Below are 14,360 nucleotides of genomic sequence, written 5' to 3' on the forward strand. Positions count from 1 at the left end.
TCTTCTCATCTTTTCATACATTTTGGAGGGACGTCCAGTTCTTGGTAATGTCTCTGTTGTGCCATATTTTTTCACAATGATAATGACTGTCTTCACTGTGTTCCAAGGTATACCTAATGCTCTGGAAATAATTTTGTACCCTTCTCCAGACTGATATCTTTCAACAATGAGATTCCTCCTATGCTTTGGAAGCTCTCTGTGGACCTTGGCTTTTGTTCTGAAATGCAACTAAGAAAATATCAGGAAAATCAGCTGAACTTTATTTTTATGATTAATCAGATTCACTTTACATGATGGCTGGTGTGTAATGACTTTTGTTTAACCTGAGTTTGAATGTGACTGGTCAATTCTGAACACAGCCACATCCCCAGTTATAAGAGGATGTGCAGACTTATGCAACCAGTTTATAGTAAGGTTTTTTTTTTGTTTTTTGTTTTTTTATTGAATTTTTCACATAATAGGTCACATTAAAAGTGGAAAAATGTATCTTTGTTTCATTCTTTTACATCACCAAAACATGGCAGGAACACATCTTGGCCCTTTGTGTAAGAAAATTGCAAGAAGCAGCAGGGGGGTTCCAACCACGGTATGGCATACTTATTTACTCAGTGCTCTAATATAACTAATGGTTGGAATTATGTATTCAAACTATATTATAATTAAAAGTTATATTTTACAAAATTGAAGTGTCCTAGCAAAAGTCAACAATAACCAAAACGTCTTTATGTACTGTAATGACAGGTGTGTAATGACAGATTGTGACCAAAAGGAGATCAACTCAATAAGTGCCATTTTTCCACGAGCCCTTGCACCACAGACCTTGCTTTGCTGGTTCCATGTGCTGCAGGTAACATTTTACATGTCTTTAAATGGCCCTTAACATTTGTTTCCCTGATTGTATTCATAATTACTTTTTAAGACTGACTTTAATGACTGATTATTTTTATACATTCATTCATGACGGTACACAGATAGACTAAAAAATATTCAGAGTTTTCAGGGTGACAAAATCTCCCTCCGAAATGCCTTAAAACAATGCCAAACAGTAAGTATTCTATTAAGTATGTTGCTGAAAATATTCAACATTTTACTACAGTATTGTTGAATAATTGTTCCTGATTGGCTAGTAAGTTCTAGAATGGATATTCATTTCAGGTACATGAGACACCTAATCCTGATTTAACAGTCATCCATTTATCCATCCATTTGTTATCATTTGTAAATCTGGTACGTAATGATTAGTTTTCCCATACTGTACTTTTTAACCAGCATGGCAATGTAACATCTAGAACAAGCATCTGGGTCGCATCTGTAGAAACCAAAACACAAGAATCAAATTTAATAATACATGTAAACATATAAACAAAATCCCATATTATCTACTAGGAAATGTTTGCATTTGTTTGTTGGGCGTGCAAGCCAGATTCAGCCCTCTCTCCCTCATCTGTTTCACAGGCACTTATTAGCTGATCATTTGTTACTGCACTCCCCTGTGTTTTTGTATCACCCCCTATTTAAGTGTCATCTTGCCCTCCCCTGTTGTCAACAGCCCCACAGATTTTTTTTTAAATTGTAATTTCTCAAAGATTACTTCCTATAATTTATTATCTATGAATATAGCATCTTCCTAAATTGCATATAATTTGTGTTAGGATTTTATTGATCCCTGCCTTGCTGCTTCAGACTGCGTTTATCGTAGCTAGCTTGTTAGCTTCACAAACGCCAGATAGCTTGAGAAAATGAATGAAGTGGATTTCATACTTGAGCACCGGTTTGAAACCCTTAATTTGGAGGAGAAACTTGAAGTAAAGCGACTGATGGTGCCCATCAGCCACAGGATATTGTCATCACTCAAACTGCTGCTAAAAGTAACCGTGGGTTTAAGGTGGAGTGTTTTTTTTTGAAAAAGTTGCTAACAGTTAGCATACAAAAGAAGGCACTCTTCTGTTTTCCATGTCTGCTATTTGGTGGAGATGGTACTTGGTCGAGAACGGGTTTCAAAGTTTTGAAACATCTTTCTGAGAGGATTGAACATGAGAGCAGCGGGAGTCATGCTGTGAAATTGGGCTTACTTGGAAGGGTAAATGTCGCAGCCCAAGTTGACAGTGCATACAGGCGCTCCATTGAGCAGCATAACAAACAGGTGGAGGAAAACAGGTACATTCTCAGTCGGATCATAACATGTATTAAACTGTGTGGAAAATGTGAAACCACACTGCGGGGCACGACGAGTCGGTGCACTCCCTGAATCCTGGAATATTCAGATGCATTTTCGAGACTATGTGTGAGGGCGATTCAAGACTTCAGAGGCAGTATGACGCTCAGCCCATCTTCAAAGGGACATCTAGCACTGTACAAAACGAACTGTTAAACTGTATGTAGGAAGTGTACAGGGAGGAGATAGCAATGGAACTTAAAACTGTCAATGCAGTTTGGGAAAACTGCACTGTGCTGCTCCTGTCTATGGAGGACATACACACACAACCAGGATGGGATGAGGCCACCATAAGTGAGGCATACTGCCTGTCAAAAAAACTCTGGGACCAAGCCTTTCTGCAGCTGCTGGAATCTTTCTTCTTCCTTATGCCAGAAGTTGATGTTTTATACAACACTCTGCAATAACAAAGCATCGACGCATCTGTGATTAGCAGTGCGCTCACCCGTTTCAAGGAGAATGCCCAGAAATGTGGAAGCAAACTGATGAATGGGCTGCCACCATTCACGATGGAACAGATGAGCCAGGCCGACGAGTAACCAACACAGCACCGGTGATGAAGGAGGCATGCGACACAGTCATCTCCCAGGTGGAGCAGAGGTTTTCACAAAGTGACCACCTCATCGCTGCCAAGCTGGTTGACAGCTCGCTCTTCCCACAGTTTGTCCTGTCATTCCCTACATCTGTGCTGGACTGTGTGGTGAAACTATGGCCTCTAGGAAATGAGGAAAAGTTGAAATCTGAGCTGACCACTCTGTACAGCCACACTGAGCTACACACTGGTAAGACGGCCCTGTCTCTGTTAAGATCCATCCATGAGAACAACCTAGAGGAGGCTTTTGCTGAGACCGTCACTCGGCTGAAAATTATCATAACAACTATAGCCGCTTTTCCACCAAAAAGTACCCGGAACTTTGAGTCCCAGGAACTGCTATTCAAGGAACTATTCAAGGGTTCCTATAGATCATTGTTGTGTGCGTTTCCATTGCGGTCTGAAAACCTGCAAAGATTAGGCAAATTAGTCCGCTGACGTATGCACCATACGCTATACAAAGCGACAGACAGGAATCTTTATTATTTATGCTACACTACAACACCACAGCAACCAGGGAGGAGATTCAAGTTGTGTTGATCATGATTTATTGGTTTTCAAATGTGGTCAACGGTGGAAAAGAGACGAGCAGTAGTAGCAAAGCGGATTCAAAATCCCCGAAATGCTAGTCGGATACAAATAAAGTGAACAGATTTTACAAGTTATCGTGGAGATTGATTTCAGATATGCGAGAACCACAGAATGCGTTGTGTTTCTCCATCCATTTGGGTACACCAACGGTGGGAAACCGTGGTTTCAACTTCCACCGAGGCCTAGTGGATAAAGAATTTAAGGACACGTTTCTGTACCTGTCCCGTCGATTGCAACCATAACTGGTGTGACATGACATCGCCGTCATGTACCCATTTGGAGTCGGCATTACAATGGTGTGTCACTGTACACAATTTCCTCAAACGTTGAGATTTAATAAATATTTCAGCAGTGAGCAAGACAGTGTGTGGAAGTTCCTCTGTTTTCAGATTTACACAAACAGCCACTATACACAGGTATTTGGTTCAACAACTATTTAATCTGCAAAAATGTAGGTGCAAAATAAAGAGTACTGTAAACCAGCAGCAATCTGAGTAGTATTATTGAACATTTAGATGTGGCAGTAACATAAGTAAACAAGCAGCAATTGGTAGTATTATTGAATATTATAGATACATGAGTGTAATATGCTTATGAATGTTGGCATTGCACACTTCAACTACGTAGTGAGAATCATAAAAATATAGCAAGGAAATAAAGCAATAATACACATAGCACAGTTTCTTCTGCCAGAGACTCCAGGAATACCAACAGGAATCCTTATCGCTCTTTCTGCAGCTCTCCTCAGCCTGACTCTTTCTTCAGTATAGCAGCTGCATAAACTGGTCCTGCTGCTCCTGTCCTCGCTGCAGGACGGTCCGGTTAACGTCGTCCATGTCCCTCAGTGCATCAAGGAAGTCTGTGTTTCTTTTCCTCTTTCCTAAGAAGAAAAATTTACTCAAACATATCACAAGAAATTAATAATACACCAGCACATACGGCATAGTCAACAGCAGTTTTGAAAAATATCTTGTACCGACTAATCATTTGATCAAGTTGATGACATCCAAGTCAGAGTGGAACTTTTCCACCTTGAAAAGGGTAAAAACCTTCACTCGCAATACCATGGGACAGCCGCGACTCAATGCATTGGCCATGTTGTCCATCGAAAGCCAGCTGATGCAGCAGCTACATGACTTAATTCCCAAAGTCATCGAAAGGTTTGCCCAGAGGAAGAACCTCCGTGCCACCTTTCTCTTCAAGTGAGCCCTCAGCCTTGGTGAGTGAAAGCATATTTTATCATCCTGCCTTTGTGGTTCTGGTCTGTGCACTGGTCATATTTTTGTGCTGGATTGACTGATATAGATAGTGATGAGTGTCAGTGTGTCCATGCTTATCTATTAAGGTTGCTGTCATAGAATGGATCTGTATCCCTAAAAAGTTGTCTTTCCTCTTCGTTGTGGCCTTCAGTGGTGTTGAGCTCATTGCTGTTTGCGTATGGGCCTGTAGGCACATTGGTTCTGAGCTTGGTTGCATTCCTAATTTAGGAGGCTACTATATCTCTTGACCAGCTAACCGGCAATACTGTTATCCTGGGAGAGTTCCTTACCAGCCTGCTAAGAACCAACTCATCCTTACTAGCTTTTTAGAAACATAGTTATTCTTACCAGCCAGCTAGGAACCTACTCATCCTTCAGCATCTCAGTGGTCACCAACCCTGCAATTTTTTTCTCCAAATCTAACTGGTTGAGGTGTATAACCACATTGCTTAAAAAATAGCACCCCTTTCTCAGTCCCAATGTTTTACACTTCAATGTGCTTGGGGAGTAGGGTCAGTTTTCCTTTGTGAATCCTTTGTGAATTTAAGTCATTCTCTCAAAACGTTCCTTATGTTCTGCTTGGTGTTAACTTAGGAGGACAGGAGCCCTTGCACCACACCTCAGGACTACCTGGCCCAAAAGGCTCGTAGCTGTCCCTGTCCAAAGTCCTGCTGGTTTGGTTGCAGTTCAAGTAGCTGATGATACCTGACGATATCAGCTGTCCCTCCACCGACCATTCCTGATTGTCCCTGTCTTTGTCCATCTGGTCCTGCAGTGTACTTGGATTATGTTTTATAGACTCTGGACAAAGCCCACAGGCATTTTCTTAAATATTTGTCAGAAGAGAACTGGCCACCCCTCAGAGCCTGGTTCCTCTCTAGGTTTCTTCCTAAATTACGTCCCTTTTAGGGAGTTTTTCCTAGCAACTGTGCATCAACCCTGTTGTTGCTTGCTCTTTGGGGTTTCAGGCTGGGTGTTTAGTATAAGCACTTTGTTACAACTGCTGATGTAAAAAGGGCTTTATAAAATCCATTTGATTAATAGATCACAAAATGCATGCAGTAGGCCATCAGTTTAATCTTGCATCTGACAGCAGAGGTGGTCGCAAAAGAACATTCCAAGGCTGCAGACAGTATAGAGCATGCTGCAAGACCATAACACTTATGTCATCCTCTTCCTGAATGCTCCGGGAAGTGTGTGGTCTCAGTTGTGATCTCAGTTGGACATTCTCCATCTTCAATTTCACTCGCCTCATATTGTGGCACAATATTGTGTTTGTTAATTTCTAGTAATTTCCCATGTTTTTCATAACTAGGTTGTGATGGTCTCATTTATTCAGTATTGCCAATACAATGTTGTGATGGAAAAATGGTAACCTATTCAATTTATGTTTGAAATTTCAAATGTTTGTCTAACAATGAAAATGTAAATGAGTCAGGATGTGTCTGGGTGTATTGGTCCTGGGTAGGAATGGGTGTGTGCCCCCACTCTGATTAATACGTTTTTTAGCTCAAATTGTATGAATGTGTTTATTAATGTTGGCTGCTACCATTTGATAAATCCTTATTTATTTTATGGGGTGGAGAAACACTGTACTTATTCAGAATGTAAATGTTTTTTTATATTTAATTCTATCCATGAATTTACATTTTGATGTGAATTCCTATTTATCTATAATAAATGGTTGCATTCAATACAGTAATTTGTTTTGAGTATTGTACAATTTAAATACAGTGGATATAAAAAGTCCACACACCCCTGTTAAAATGCCAGGTTCTTGTGATGTAAAAGAATGAGACAAAGATAAATCATGTCAGAACTTTTTTAATGTGACCTATAATGTGAACAATTCAAATGAAAAACAAACTGAAATCTTCTAGGGGAAAAATGAAAAACAAAAATCTTACTATAACCTGGTTACATAAGTGTGCACACCCTCTTATAACTATCACATTCAATAGAAGTTAAATAGAAGTCAATACACACCCGCCATAATTTAAAGTGGTTCTGATTAATCACAAATAAAGTTCAGCTGATTTTCCTGACATTTTCTTAGTTGCATTTCAGAGCAAAAGCTATGGTCCGCAGAGAGCTTCCAAAGCATCAGAGGGATCTCATTGTTGAAAGATATCAGTCAGCAGAAGGGTACAAAATAATTTCCAAAGCATTAGATATACCATGGAACACAGTGAAGACAGTCATCATCAAGTGGCGAAAATATGGCACAACAGAGACATTACCAAGAATTGGATGTCCCTCCAGAATTGATGAAAAGACGAGAAGAAAACTGGTCAGGGAGGCTTCCAAGAGGCCTACAGCAACATTAAAGGAACTGCAGGAATGTCTGGCAATGTAGCAATGTGACAACAATCTCCCATATTTTTCATATGAATGGGCTATGGGGTAGGGTGGCAAAACAGAAGCCTTTTCTTACAAAGAAAAACATCCAAGCCCGGCTGAAGTTTGCAAAAACAAACATCAAGTCCCCCAAAAGCATGTGGGAAAATGTGTTATGGTCTGATGAAACCAAGGTTGAATTTTTTGGTCATTATTCTAAAAGGTGTGTTTGGCACAAAAACAACACTGCACATCACCCAAAGAACACCATACCCACAGTGAAGCATGGTGGTGGTAGCATCATGCTTTGGGGCTGTTTTTCTTCCCCCGTCCAAAGCAATCATAGGTGGCCCAGTCCTCGCGCAGCAGTCCCTCCCAGCTACAGTCAGAGCAGAGACTGCTCTGACTGAGCAAAGAGCAAAGACTGCTTGAAGCTGTTTATTGGAGATGATACATGGGCATACTGCTTGTATTGTAAGGCTGATTTCTACGCCAAACTTAGTGAGGTAAAAAAACACAACTCAAAAACATTCTCAAAAGGCAAGCCTTATAACAGTCCCACCCAAAACAAGCTTCCATTCATGGTTACAAAAATGTATGGTTACAAGAAATGATTAATGGTGTTTTAGCACCATTCTTTCTGAAAAAGTTGGTATCACATCTGGATGACCAGCGTTTCAGCCTCCTCTTCGATGAGTCCACGCATGTGTTTCTAAGCACCTGGGGGTTGTGATAAGTTACTTTAGTGACACTAAGCAGCCAATTGTATCAACATTTCTGGGGCTTGTTGAGTTGGAGGGAAGAGATGCCAAATCTATAGCCTGTGCTGTTTTGGTTTTCCTCAAAGAGGGATTGTCTTAAAAAAGAGAAACTCCTGGGGATAGGGACTGACAATGACTCTGCTATGAAGGGGATTAACAATGGGGTGCATAAAGTGCTGAAAAAGGAGTATGGCCTCAAAGATCTGGTTCTTATTCGCTGTGTGTGCCACTCTCTGCAGCTTGCTGTAAGTCATGCTTCCAATGACACCATCCCCGTAGGGTGGAGGACTTGGTACGAGACTTATAGCTGGTTTTCAGTGTCTCCAAAGCACAGGGAGGCCTACAAGGCCATATATGAGACCATCAACTGTGAGGAGAAACCTTTACAGATAACCAAGGTGTGTGCCACACGTTGGCTCTCCATTGAACCCACGGTCCTATGCATTTTCGACCAGTGGCAGGAGCTTAGACTGCATTTCGCATTCACCAAGTCCAGTGAACACTGCTACATGGCTGAGGTTTTATAGTCCATGTACAGTGATCCTCAAACCATGTTGTATCAGACTTTTTTGAAGTTGATGCTGGGTGAGGTACAGATGGTCATCAAGGCTTTTGAAGTTGAGCAGGTTGAGCAGGTTGATCCTCTTAAGCTACTTGACAGCTTGGTTAGCCTGATCAAGTCTGTGAGCAGCAGGGTGCTGAATCCACTGGCAAATGTTGATGTACTCAAAGGGCCAATAGATGGATATATTAGTCCCAAACCGTACCTAGGTTACCTTTTTGAGTCAAAGGCAGCTGAGCTCCACCTTGCCCCTGAGGATGAAAACAATGTCTGTAAGCAGTGTGTAGCCTTCACCATCTCCCTCACTAATGAGTTGAGGGTGAGTCTGACAGACAACATCGAAGCATTGCAGTACATGTCAGTTTTCAATGTGGAGGAAACTCTAAAGCACAATAAGAGCCCTGGAGAAATAGAAAAAATAGCCTAAGTTCCTTAATTACTCCCCTGCATAGATAGACAAGATTGTCCAGCTATGGCGTGTCATCCATCTTATTAAATGGAATGAGACAAAAAACACACTGGGTTTCCAGAGTGAGATTTGGAAGTTCAGGGATGCAGCTGATATCAACCCGTTTCAAGAACTTGCCATGGCTGCTGTGTCTTTGTTGTTCTTGCCACACTCGAATGCTGAAGTCGAGAGAATATTCTGCCAGATGAGTGTGGTAAAAAGCAAACATAGAAATGGGATGTCCTTGTAGAGCCTTAACTCCATCCTGCACATTCGATATGGACTGAAGCTGTCTCGTGAGGCTTGCTATGAGCACAAGCTGCCTGATAATGTTTTGCAACTTTTTGGCACATCAGCTGCTTACTCATTTAAGTCAGCTCCCTCAGTTGCTGTACCTGCCATATAGAGCCTTGACCAAAATGTCGGTGACCCACTCTTTCTGTGAGCCAGCACAACCTGTGTGTGTGTGTGTGGGGGGGGGTCTAGGATTTTTTTGATATGATCCTGAATTAGGGCCAGACTAGTTACCATCAAGGTTAAAAACCAAACCAAACTTAAGAAAACTAAACTAAAATACAAAAAAAATATGTAATAAGTAATAAGTAATAAAATAAGTAATAAGTGCCAGAGTCTCTTTTGGGTCACTTTTGCCAGTCCCAAGACCGGATAAAGGAGGAGGGTTGGGAATTGTGACATTCAAAAAATTATTGACTGAAGAAAGTTTGTCATTTGTAGTTCTAAACATATCTAGGTTTTTTTTTACTCACTTTTTGTCTCTCCCACAAGGTAATTCCTCTCTCCTACAGCGTCCATCACAATTACATGCACATGGCCAATTTAGGTGATGATGTCATTTAGTGACTTCTAGCGACTTTTAGGACAGTCAATAGCTACTTCCTTACTGAGGAGCAACACTGCTACTATCGGCCACCCCCATTATTGGACTTTCCTAGTGGTCAGATAAGTAAAACATCTCATGTTCAAAATGTAATTGCACTGGAAAGCAACGGTAAGTTTTGCAAATCAAAATACTTTTTCAGCTAGCCCATCACCATTTTTATGGAAATGGTATGGAGGTATTATTATTTTTTTTAAATGTCATGTAGTTGCAAATTGTGAAATTTGACTTGCGCGACAGGAATAAAAAAAGCAAGAAAGCAAGAAAGCTAGCTACATCTTTGTAGTAGATACTTGAGAAGACTAAGATATGTCATTTGTAATACAAATAAAAAGCAATTATAAAGTAATTCTATATAATAGTAAGGGGGCCAATTATTGGGGACGTTAGCCGATAATAAGAGGTCGTATTTTTTAGGCATGTCATAACCAGCTACTGAAAATATACATTTCCCATTAATGACATGCTAGCTAACATTTGTATGTCACTATCATCATAAACATTGATGATTTGATCAAATGATAACTTGGTACAAGAAGATGTTTTTTTTTAATGTTGTTGGATATGCCGATAATATCTGGTTAGAGATGTTCAATTTTTCGGTTCAACGGAACACAGTTGCAAAACTGTTCATCTTTCACAGATTGATGTCTGTTTGGGCTTGAAGTTAAGAGGAAGGGAGATCCATTTATTCATTTTTTAAATTTTATTATTATAGATTTTTTTAATGACTTAATTCCGAGATGAATGGGCTAATGACTAAATCTGTTTTGAAATTATTCAGAATTCATCTAAAATCTTGTTTTGAAACAGAATATGTACTGTATGTACATGTTAATTTACTCTAAACTATAGTTGACAAAAGTAATTTGGCTACATACAGCCGTTTTTGTGCCTTTTGTTGGTGTTAGATTGATGTGGACATAGTGGACTTACATTTTTTGTTTGGATATAATCGAAGACATATTAGATCAGTGTCTAACACAAACTATGAGACAGGTATACTTTTTGGCCAACCTTGACCAAAAATAACCTTATTTTGATATATTTTACATCTGTTACTCAAAAAATACATGAGGAAAATATGTTTTGGGGAGTATGCCCAGACCACCCAAAACGAGGCTTAGCCCCCCGATCCATTAATTTTTAGTGACGTCCCTGGTTTTATTGGACATTATGTTTTGTTTAGATGACAAGGACAAACCTAGTCCTGTACAAAAAAATCTTTCCATGCAGGCTCTCTACCAAATATGCTACCTTATCCGGGGACCCAGTCTGTGATATGTAGGGGTTCAGCTTGCTAGAAATGTGGAGGGTTTAGATGTTGGCCATTTAAATGGACTTGCAAGAAGTGAAGATAATGACATGAGGGGGCAGGCTTGGCTAGAGGGTTGGTATGTGTTTGAATGGAGGGGGGACTAGGTAGTCTCAGCTGTGCAGATAACAAGTGTGATTACGATAGTTATAAAGAGGGAAGAGATTTACCTGACCAAAGGCTTAACCAATCTTTTCTGTGTGACTCATGTCAGGGACAGTTCAAATATACTGGGGGTTTGGAAGTGGGATTTGAGGTATCACTGAACAGAAATCCCATGCCCCAACATTAAATATAGACACTTGGTGAAATGCTGAGAAGTGAATGTTCATCCCAAATTCAGCTTTCTTGCCAGAGTGAATAAAAAATAAATGTCTAATAACTAGGACTAAAATATAATTTGTGGCATAACTTGAACAGGTTTTCCTCAAGGACTTTTCTCAGCATTGCTCCCATCGTTATGTATTATTATTTTTTGAAAATGTAAGTGTCTCTATTAAGATACATTGGGGAGTACCAATAGTATAAAATGTCTTTGTATCCCATTGCATTAAGATGACCCTTCACTGGAACTGAGGGGACTAGTCCAAACCCTAAAACACAGCCCCAGACCATTGTACCTCCTCAACCAAACTTTACAGTTGGCAATATGCATTCTAGTAAGTAGCTTTCTCCTGGCATCCGCCACATCCACATTTTGTACATTAGACTGACGGATAGTGAAGCGTGATTCATTACTCCAGAAAACACGTTTTCACTGCTCCAGAGTCCAGTGGCGGCATGCTTTAAACCACTCCAGCCGACGCTTGGCATTTTGCATGTTGATGTGAAGCTTGTGTACAGCTGCTCGGCCATAGAAACCCATTTTGTGATGCTTCCAACGCACAGTTCTTGTGCTGATGTTGCTTCCAGAGGCAGTTTGGAACTCTGTGGTGAATGATACAGATGATACACGATTTTTACATGCTACATGCTTCAACACTTGACGGCCCCTTTCTGTGAGTTTGTGTGGTCTACCACTTCGTGGCTTGGCTGTTGTTGCTCCTAGATGCTTCCACTTCACAATTATAGCACTTACAGCTGACCCGGGCAGATCTAGTAGGGCAGAAATTTCAAGAAATGACTTGTGGCAAAGGTGGAATCCTATGACAGTTGCCACATTTACAGTCACTGAGCTCTTCAATGTGACCCAACACAAAACATTTTATTGAGTAGCATGACATTTGTCTCTTCTTGTAAAGTCTGAGAAGGTTGGCAAACACTTTTGGAAGGATATTGGACCACTCCTACATGCTGGACATTTTAAAATCCTTGATTGTCTTTGTGTTTGTGGACTTCATGTTTTCAATTTGATTCAAGAATGGACACTTAGCCATTTTAAAACATTGATTTTATGGTCCCGCAACCAATTCTATATTGATTCTGCATGCATGCATGGTCTAAATCTCCTGGCAGAGGCAGACAGGTTTTGGGCTAAAATATCCTGGTACTTAGATTCATTCATTTTTCCATTGATCTTAACAAGAGTCCCTTGGACCACTAGCAGCAAAACATCCCCAAACCATCAAAGAAACACCACCATATTTGAATATGTATATCAGGTGCTTTGCCTTGTATGCAGTCCCCTTTCGTTGCCAAAAATGCCAATGGTGTGCATAACCAAAAAGTTCAATTTCTGTCTAATCTGACCACAACACATGATTCCAAATGTAGTTCCAATAATGCTGGACAAAGTTCCAGTCCTGCAGTTTGTGTTTTGGGCTCAGTTATGACTTCCAAATACCTTTTTGATGTGAAGGTGGCATTTCACAGATTATTTTGAGACTTCTGAAACTGTGATCTTTGGATTCTTCTTTGCCTCCCTCAACATTTTCCTCACTGTGCATAGGGGCAATGTGCACATGCGTCCTCTTCTTGCTTAGCGGTATTTCCAACTGTTTGTGTATTTTTTATATCCTTTACCTGATCTGTCAAATTCAACAACCATCTGTCTCCTTCCAGCTGACAGCTCTTTAATTTTATTTGTGACAAAGGGATTATGCATGCGTGCAACCTCATATTTACATGCCAGTGAAACAGGAACAGGTGAAAGGCATACTTACAGTTCCCGGGGAGACTGAGACCAACTAAATCGTATTGAATTTCATAACAGATGCCACTTTGTTTTTGTTTAGTTTTAAATATTCCTTAGCGGTGCTGATACATTTAAAACCTATGTTTTGCAGATAAAACTCAATAAAATGCTTTGTGTTTAAGAAATTGCTGTGTTGAAATAAAATTATATGACTTCCCCTTGTTTCAGCCCAAAATATTACTCATTGTTTGTGTTGTGTTTTTTTGCATTCCCTTTTGCTCAGATTCATTAACGGTTCCACTATTTCCTGAGGTCACGGTTAGTACAGAACCCCAAACAATAATATTTTGTAGAACCACCCTTTGTTGCCATAACTTCTTTGTCTTATAGGGCATGTACTATATTCACACAGTGTTGTAAATTAATATTCCCTCCCAAGTTTAATTTTTTTAACGGACTGAAGAAGATTCTGTTGTAGTATGTCCCTGTATTTTTGTCTTATACTTGTCCTTACATTTGAACAAAATGCCCAGTCCCTGCTGATGGGAAGCATCCCTGCCACATTATGCTGTCACCACAATACTTCACTGTGTGTCCTGAGGCAAGGTTTGCACCACACAGCACTTTGATTTTGGACAAAAAAACCTCTATATTGGTCTAATATGACCAGCTTTCCCACATCGCAGATGGGACACTATCACACTATCAGGCAAACTCCAAATGTGTTTTGAGATTGTACTTTTTGAAGAATAACTTTCTTTCTTGCCACCCTCCCAGACCTTTGTTATGCAGAGCTCTTGATATGGTTGACTGATGCACCATTACTCAATTCCCAGCCACTGAACTCTGTAGCAACTTCAAAAGTGATTGCTGGAATCTACAAGGCTTCTCTAACTCTCCTTGTTTGAGCAGCGTGTTTTGAAGGGAGGCCTTTTTTGGCAGTGCTCACTTTGATATCCAAACATTTTGTACACTTCAATATGGATTTATATGACTTAATCTCTAACTTTGAATCTCTAACATTTTCATTCAGTTTCAAAGCCTATCCCTTAATCAAACAATGGGGTTTATATACAGAAAATGTGATAGCAACTTTAATGGTAAAAGAGGAATAACGACAAATATCTACGATTGGTCCAAGATCAATTGTAATGCTGGTTTCTGCTGATTAAATGTAATGCTGGCCTTAATTAATTTACAGGTGTCTTGTAATATGGCTTGGGACACAACTTATCTTTGTTAGCATAGACATGTAGTTCAGACAGGTATTATTTCAAACATCTTATCCTTTGTAATTTTGTTTTACAA

The sequence above is a fragment of the Esox lucius genome, chromosome 25 (genome assembly GCF_011004845.1).
Source record: "Esox lucius isolate fEsoLuc1 chromosome 25, fEsoLuc1.pri, whole genome shotgun sequence".
NCBI classification, from domain to species: Eukaryota; Metazoa; Chordata; class Actinopteri; order Esociformes; family Esocidae; genus Esox; species Esox lucius.